At 43.1% G+C, this 9,221-nt stretch overlaps 1 long non-coding RNA gene across 2 annotated transcripts; it reads left to right on the forward strand.

The window, feature by feature from the left end:
• The first annotated feature begins 6,597 nt into the window (after window positions 1-6,597).
• Window positions 6,598-8,302, forward strand: LOC124700216. 2 transcript variants are annotated; one of them, XR_007001676.1, is made up of 5 exons: window positions 6,598-6,673; window positions 6,932-7,054; window positions 7,142-7,261; window positions 7,666-7,736; window positions 8,098-8,302. It is a non-coding gene; the product is annotated as an uncharacterized LOC124700216 (long non-coding RNA). The 2 variants fall into 2 exon arrangements; XR_007001677.1 differs by having other exon boundaries at window positions 6,932-7,001.
• Window positions 8,303-9,221: the final 919 nt, after the last annotated feature.

The following is a 9,221-nucleotide window of genomic DNA, read 5'->3' on the forward strand; positions in this document are numbered from 1 at the left end:
ATCTTGCTATCACATAGTTGCTTGTATTCCTACGACCATGGCGGACGCCATCATCGACGACATGGATGACGAGGACGAGCACGATGTCGACTTCCTCCCCTACGGCGACGAAGAGGGCACGTTTGTGCGCACCAAGCAGGAGGCGTTGCTCGCGTCGTTCAAGATCCTCCCTGAGGACGCTGATCGTCGTTAGGTTCTTGAAGCGGAGAACCAAGCTCGCGGCGATGCGATGGCCATGAGGCAGGCCTTCGTGCGCTCAGACCTGGTGGCGGTGGCGTGGGCGGGGCCATACCACGCTCGGATCGACCGAGAGAACCGCGAGCTGCAGGACGCCATCATGGCGACGGAGGAAGCGGTGGTGGCAGCGAAGAGGGTCGGGGCCCGCTACCGCGAGGACCTGGCGCGCATCGCGGTGGACGAGGGGGTTGCGCAGCGAGCCCGCTGGGACTCCTCTGTGGCGGAGGTCGTTGAACACCGGCGACGGGAAGACGTTGCCTCCTTCAGGGAGCGCCGCGCGGCTGCCCAAGCCCGCATGCGCTCCGACGACGATGTCAGCCCCTCGGGTCACACCAGCGGCCAGTAGTAGGCCATGCGACTGCGAGTAAACCTGGCCGTAGTAGGCCACACGACGGCGAGTAGGTACGGCCGTCGTAGTTTTAAGTTAACTCTAACCATCTTTGGAAATATTGTTCTTTTGGCCAATTAATAAGGATGATAAACATTTTGCTTACCTGTGTCACTGACCGGCGGGCCTTCATTCGATCAACCCGAACACGTAGCATTCGCGCAAAGTATATACACTTTTTTCAATCGTATAATCACAAACCGATCACTCCAGATCCGTTTGCATTACCCGTTGAAGATGCGCTCACCCACTCGCAGGACGACAGGAGCAGTGCCAACAGGGGCTTGTTCCATGACCACGCTAGAAGAAAAGGGAGTGCAGGAAAGCGGGCAGCGTGCGACAGCCAGCGCCTCTGCGCATCATGCTTGCACGGGTGGCCACTCGCCATCTCCGCGCTCGCTTCACAGGCTTCTCAAAATGACTATATCGTGCAGGGACGAAGCTAGAAAAAAATATCACTGGGTCAGCCCTATATTTGCTCTAATAGCGCCGTCCCTGATATCGTGTACTCCTCTAATCCATATTAATTAATTTAAAATATAGATCTATCTAGATACATTCTAGTTCTTTATATATCTATATCTAATACTACCTCTGTTCATGTTGTTAAAAGTTTGTCTATCTAGACACTCTTTAGTGCATAGATACATCCAAATTTAGATAAACCGTTGGACATCTATTAATGGACGGAGGGAGTAATAAAGAAAATAAGGCTTCTTGTTCGTCCATCTTTTATTACCCATAATTTTCAGTTGAAATTACAACTATTGCCACCGCTTACAAAAATAACGGTTCATTGTCGATCGGCTTCTAGGTCAACCCGAAGCTGCCCCGAACTCCCGAGTCCCGATCGAATTCTACTCCCCTACTCCTCTCTCCCGATCGATTCCGTCGTCTGTTTTTTCTCTACCCCTATTTTTTCCTCTTCCTGCCTTACTTCAGCCAATAAATATGGGAGGAATAATTGTCCTGCATGAAATCAATCCAAGTTTACGAGAAAAGTCGACAATGTCGTGGGAGAGAAGGGCAACATGATTTCGCTGGTCGTCAGCTCCAGCCTCCGGCGACCAGCTCAAAAAACATGTGGAGCTTTCAGCAACATGAACTCCGCGAGAGGGTATGGCACTGCGCGGCAGCCGCGTCGAGGAGGTTGTACCCGTGGAGCTTCCAGCAGGCCTTGATGCCGCCCTCGTCGTTGCGATCTTGGGACAGCGCGCGCGCACGCGCTGCTCAGGAAGATCTTGCAACGGAGCCGGCTATGGATTATCTCGTTCTGATTTCTTTTTATGGGTAATCAGTAATGACTCGCTGGACCTGGATTTTTTTGGTCTATCTTTTTACCTGAGGAAGAACTTTAGTGCACGACGTCGAAGCTCGCCAAAGCAACAAGACGAAGACGAGTGTGGTTGGTAACAGAATACTTAGCGTCGACCATATTGGCCGTAATCGGAACTAAAATCCACAAGGGTTCTCCTTCGTCGGGTTTCTGGGGCATGCAGCGGCCGGGTGTGCCCAGAGTTTTCTTTTGTCTCCCTGGCCTTGACTTAAGCCGAGCGGATGAGATGTCCGAATTTTCTTTTTATCAAGAAACCAGCAACATTGATGAGCTTATCCTGGTTCTTAGACTTCAGCCTTACTAAGAAACAAGGAGCTTCACACTATCATGTAGCCCATGCGCCGTGCCCTGATTCTAAAATTTAGTAGCCAATATATATCCTTACGCATTCTCTCTAATGAACTTCCAAATGACTATGGCCGTCTCAAATCTCGACACAAGCTTAAAGCTTTCGTTCGCCAATAGCTAAGATGCTATTTTTTGCGAATAACAGCTAAGATACTGACGTAACCCGGCTTCTGTGTTATTGGCAGTGGGATGGCAACAGTAACTATTTTTTACGGGACTGAATAGCAAAAACTAAGAAGAAAGCCACCCTGATATTTACGATATCACTTTTGAGGTGTGCTTGAGTGTCCTCCCCCTCCCCCTCTCAACAACTAAAGTTGAAGAGATAAGTTAGTCCACAAGGAAAATCGGGAGATCCTAGCCATGCATAAAGTTTGAAGAGGGGGACACCGAAGTAAAAAAAAAAAATGTTTTGTCCAGTCCAAAAAAAACTCTTCCAATAAATAATTTCTTCATGAGTTAATAAATCTATACCCTCGAGTTAGTGCAATGAAACATAGTACTGTAAAGGTTGAATTTAAGACTCTTGAAGCGATGACGGAAGACAATTTAGGTGGTTGAGATTTATGAACAGAGTTAGACACTTGAAAAGTCGCAAAAATATATTTTAAAATATTCTCAATGATAATTGAGTTGGCGTGAAACAATATATTCAGTATGAATGTATCCGCCGCAACGCGCGGGCATATTTCCTAGTCGGTACTAGTGATAAGTAATATTATGAATCGGAGGAAGTACTGAAAGTTTCATTTTACTTATCGCTGAATTAGGTGTATCTATACACGAGATGTGTATACATGCAACCAAATCTGCGACAACTAATATGTATCGGAGGAACACACATTTATTTTGTAGAACCGATTTCATGTAGTACATGTCAAATAGGCCGGAAAAAGATCAGGCTACAAAACTCCCCTCATGTCTAGCAGACGCTACTAGTAGAAAAAGGGGCTTCCATCCACACAAACCTGTACTAAAGGGTAGACTTTTAGTACCGGTTCTTGTCACGAACCAATACTAAAGGTTTTCCTGCTTCCCACGCACCCCCCCCCCCCCCCCCCCCCGCCTTTTTTGCTTTGTAAAATACAAATAAAAATGATAGAAAATTCAAAAAATAAAATATTTTCAGATTCTTATATGTTATGCAACCTACTATTCGGTGGAATTAAGAAATTCGAATTTTGACTTTTTTGCAAAAAATTTTGAAAAATGGTAAAACTGCATTAACCTTTGCATACGATGTCGAAAAAGAACGTATAATATATCAAAATCATCGTGGGAAAAAGTGGTTTACCCGGTTAGCCAATTTTTAGATTCTCAAATTTCCAAATGAAAATATGAAAGCAGGAAGATTTTAGTTTTTTTCCAGAAATTTAGAATTTTATATATTTCTAATTTTTTTATAATTAGAATTAATAATTATAAGATTTTTTGAATACAGAATATTACTATTACTTTTAGAAATTTTTTTAAAAAATAAAAATAATTAAAAATAATTGAAAATAATTAAAAAATACAAATTAATAAAGTTAATTTTATTTATTTATTCAATATTATTATTACATCATTAATAAAGTGGGACGGAAAGGAGCTCGGAAGTTAAGCGTGCTAGTGCTGGAGTAGTGTGAGGATGGATGACCGACCGGGAAGTTTGACCACGGGTAAGTAATTTGACTAGAGATTAGGTGTAGTTAGAGACTAACGGAAATACTATAAATTCTGAAAAAAATAAAGAAAAGAGGGAGTGAAAAAAATAAAAATAAAGAGGGTGTGAAAAATAATTAGAAAAAAAGATAAAAATATTAAACGAAATAGCCTTTAGTACCGGTTCGTGTTACGAACCGGTACCAAAGGTCTCCAGCCCGCGGGCTCCTCCGTGCCCACGTGGAGGCACCTTTAGTACCGGTTCGTAAGGAACCGGTACGAAAGGTGAGAGGCTTTAGTACCGAATCTTTAGTACCGGTTCCAAAACCGGTACTAAAGGCCCTTTAAAACCGGTACTAAAGGGGGTTTCTCTACTAGTGCGGAGGGTCAATGAAATACCACAACTATTCTAAATTTAATGGTTGTTGGTCGGGGCTTGACACTACTTGGCTCGGACATCATACTAAATGGATTGGTGCACTAGCCAACTTAACTGATAGTCTGAACTGATGAAACAGCTAGGCTATATATTTAAACATTTTCCATGTTGTTGGCCCGTATTTTAAAAGTTGTGGAGATTTTTTCGTTGCATTCCTCCTTTGATCTCTCTTCTGATGATTCTTGGTCAAAATTGTGTTCTCTTAGTTGTTCTTCTCCATCAACAGAACTCTAGGATTAGGATTTGGACTTTGCGAGTTCGACCAGAGATGAAGTTTTAAGGTGTTTAATTTACTACACACTACATCTTCTGAAATATTTAAACAAAACTCCAGGATTAGGAAAATGTTTAAATATATATTTCTTATGATTCTATTCATTAGTTAGAATCCAATTTTACCAATATTTTTAAAAACTATTGATATGTAGTCCGAAACAAATTCCAAAATTTACAAAAAATATTGCTTTCGAGGTTTGGTACTTTTTGGACTACGAAAGTAAACCCTTCCATATGCCCCCAAACATCAAATCCGTGATAAAAAAATCAAAGAAAGATATAATAAATATAGCTTTTTATTTATTAAGATTGTAAACAACGTTGAACTTAAATATGATTTTTGTATGAAGTACAAAAAAATGTTTCAAATTTTAATTTCGAAGGGGACTTGCCCTATGGCCCAATACATGGATAGCCCATAGGCCAGACAAACATGATGACTATCCTGGCCCCCCACTGGGAGGGCCTGAACTTGAAGTGTACTCATAACGGCCCGAACTTGAAGAGTACTCATAACCACTGCATTGTTATCCATTAAGCTCAAGATACTATATAATTATTACATATATTAAAGCTGACCCTTTTTGCTGAAATCTTAGCATTTGGGCATTTAGGTACTGTTGACGGTAGTATTTCAACCAATCAAATCTTAACACGAGGGCAGTTCCACAGAGTTACAGGTTGCCCTCACGGACTAACCTGGCCGGTTCTAATCAGAGGCGGTCAAAGCGGTGTGACCTATGGAATAGTTCAAGACTGCTGGCTCTATTCTCCTTCTTCCTCCCTAATCCCATCGTTCAGATTAAATAAAAAAATCCCCACCGCTGCGGCCCGCCTCCTTCTCTGAGGTGGGCGCCCTCATTGCCCGGCCGCCTTGCGGCCCGCCCCCGCTCGACCTCCTCGGTGGCTGGTTCATGGCGTGGCGTGGCTGCAGCTCCCCACGGCCTCGCTGGCTGGCCCGTCGTCTTCGTGTTCCGCGGCTGCCAGCTCCGCCGCCGGCTCCTGATCTGGGAGCGTGCCGGTCCGCCGTCCGACCGCTCGACGGCCAGCAGCGTCGTCGTCTGGAATAACGTCGTCGCGTCGACGCCTCCCATTTGTCACCTGGACGAGGACCACGACTCCCACGCCGTCGTTGGTAAGGCTGAGCTTCCTCGGCCTTCCGTCGCGACGGGGCGCTCCAGGTGGTTTCCCCAGGTACGACCTTCATTTGTTCTATGCCTCCTTCTTCCCTCTCTGTTTTTTTTTCTCTGTTCCTGATTTCCTCTTACTTTTTTCGTCCGAGTCCGTGCCAACTGGGAGGAGTCCTGCGAGAAGATGGCGAGAAACCCGCCGAGCGGGGCCAACCTGCTGCTGGTTTCCGGCGGACCAGCCGACGAGATCCAGCAGCATGTGCCACGGCACCCTCTCCGCCTGCCCGACGGCGTGCAGCGGGTGTCCAAGCACCACAGCCTTTCCGCACCCCTCCCGTGCCCTTCTCCCCACAGCCCATCTGTTCATCCGAGCAAGTGTGCAAGAAGATGCTTGCGGTGCCATGGGCAGCACATCTGGGGCGCTTTAATCCTGTGTCTCTGTTTTCAATTAATTCACTCATTGTTTTTGCAGATTCCAGCTCACCAGATATCAATGGAGACGGACCTCTACATAGAATTGATTACATACTCAGATCGCTAGCGTGCTCTACTGTATATTTTCTCTAAAAATAGCTACTTAATTATGCCATGCATCAAAGAAGAGGGGTTGGTACTGGCTTGCTATCCAGTCAGTTCATACGGAAGACACCAATTCGTGGTTAGTGCCTCAATTTTCTGCTATTTAAGCGCCCTGAATTTCTAAAGTTTTATGTCCTCCTTAAATTTCTGGATTTATTTTATATATGCATTAGCAGCCTATTACAATTATATTCCTGCTTATGGCTTCTGTTTCCTGTAATGAGCAGCGGTGGCTGAAGGTAGTAGGAGATGACTACCATGCTAGCGATCCAGCTTCATGTACGGCTCGCATCTCGGTGAGTCTAGGGTCTTCCCTTCTCCACCAGTCAAGTCAGCATCTTATTTTTCTGTTCTGTCTACCTATGTTCTGGCGCCTGGCATATGCTACAGTGACCAACTTGAAAGTGGTTTGACAAAAATATGCAGTGACCTCTTACAACTGCATTTGTGGACTAGCATTTGCAAAAGTTGCGATTCTCAAATTATGCATTCTTTGATCTATAGCAGCACTTCAAATTATGTTCTGACTGGTCTAATGATCTGTTGTTTCTTAGGTTTTTTTCTCTCTAAAGAGCCCGCTGATAAGGTGTTACCCAGATTGTGTGCAACCTTCGAAAAGCTCATGTAGAAGCACCTTTAATCATGCTCTGATTGTCGTACCGATTCACTGTTTCACGGTTTTTTCATCTCTCCCAAGACGCAACCAGCAAGGCGCCATACAGATTGTATGCAAGCATTAAAAAGTTCACATCTTACTAATGTAGGTGCTCCTCCTACACTTCGGAGATGAATTGCAGCTCGCGGCCTCTCCTACTGCACACCCAAGGGTGACACCCTCCACTGACTAGCATCTAAGGATGCCCGCGGCCACATCGTCGCGTGAGGTGAGCAAGCACCCCTCCCCATCTTATTACTCTTCTTAGACAAAACTTTTAAAGCATGGATTAGAGCCTACAGGGTTCACAAATCTGTTGTAAAATAATATTGTAGTATTGCACCATTCACACGCAAAGAACTGGAGAGGTGTCAGTATAAGTTACAGTGTCGCCTTTTTTAAATGGGTTTTTTGTTTCGAATTTTGTAAGGATTTAAGAGTAAAAGATTCAGCAGGACCAATTTACATATTTCAAATGGTGGTCTACCTTACCATTCCAACAGAAATTAAACTCATTTCGAATTACTAAGCTAATAAATTCTACTTTTGGGATCGACTGCTAGCTGAAGAAAAATTTAAAGTGGCACATTTTTCCTCGCTGTTATAACTCATGTCATGTTTTTTATTGTTCAGTAAGCTTCAACGGAATAGATCTAGAAAGGGATCTGCCGATGGAACTCCGAAGGACGAAGACTCAAGAACAGGTACATAATGGCACTCCAATACGATTTGTTGTAGCTCCATAGAAGAAAGCTTTAAAAAAGCTTCTGTTACAGTTCATCTAGATTCTGTTACTTGAATGGATGGTCAAATGCAGATTTAAATGTGTTATTTATGTTCTGTCTGGCTCTCTGATGAAATATTATTATGATACCAACATATGCCTTGTGTCCAGTCCTGACAATTTAGAGGTTTTGCTGGATCCTCTGGTAATATCAAGTCTTGTGCTCTGCTTTTGATATGCTTGATTTAATTTTTTTTATCCCACTTCCCATGCTTTACATCAAATGAAGTCGTCAAAATGGTCCTTTTAACGAGCATTGTTGTTTACTTTCTGTTGGTCAGATATTTAGTCAAAGAAGAACCGCCAAAGCCTGAGGCATGTTACATTGGTACCCAATAAAAATTTGATTACATTGTAGCAGATATGAGTGACTAATCCAGTCATCCAGATGACGTGACATTGTAGCAGATATGAGTGACTAATCCAGTCATCCAGATGACGTCAATGCAAATAGGGTAAGGCATTGTTCTTGCAGGCCATTTATTCTATCTTATTACTTTTGGCTTTCATATACAAGATAGACAATCGTATGTATCATGTAAATGGGAGAATTTTTCCTCTTTCGGATCTATTACAGAACACACTTTTTTCTGCTATTTACTTATGCAGTAGCTGGTTCATGTGTCCATGTTATCTGGGTAGATCGTTAGTACAACATGTATGACTATTTATTTGTATTCTAAATGGGAGTAGTTTTCCTCTTTCGGCTCTACCATATGAACTACTAGGAATAAATACATTACCATCACGAATTTGTGGTTTGACCAATTTGTTGTCAAGTATAGAAAATCTGCTCCGAGCAAAATGGACTGTGAGGGAGGGAATGGAGCATGGTTATAATATTTCTGGTTGCCTACCACAAACTGTCTGGTTAAAACAGTAACACAGTACTGCGGGGTTCAGGTAGTGGCCAAAGCTGCTACAATCTTCACCGTAACAAATTGTGCATAACTAAACTAATCAATCATATTAATGCCACGATTTTACTCGCTCTGGAGTTGTTGCTGGAACTACATAATAGAAACCTCAACTTCCTCCAAGTAAGGGTTCTTGGTAAGTTAAAGAATTGAATAGCGACTTGCAAGGCTGTTTAATGGAATTGTGCATTTTTATTAGTTGGGATCTCATAGTATGAATATAACTTATCTTCTATTGTTTTAGTTTAAGATATCTAATTATCCTAGAGCGATGTACGCTACTAAAACTCAGAAACTAAAACTCCAAAGTAGATTTTAACCTCTGAACTTTTACCTAACTGGCAGATACGAGGGGCATTCCTAGGAGAGAAAATCTACAGTAATGTTGGCCCCATCACTAACAGAAAAATTTAGCGTCCAGCCTACAGGTTAAAGTAAACTACGGTTGTACAAAATGCTTACAGCCCATCTATAAGAATAGTCTACAT

This window comes from Lolium rigidum, chromosome 3 (genome assembly GCF_022539505.1).
Source record: "Lolium rigidum isolate FL_2022 chromosome 3, APGP_CSIRO_Lrig_0.1, whole genome shotgun sequence".
In the NCBI taxonomy this organism is placed as follows: domain Eukaryota; kingdom Viridiplantae; phylum Streptophyta; class Magnoliopsida; order Poales; family Poaceae; genus Lolium; species Lolium rigidum.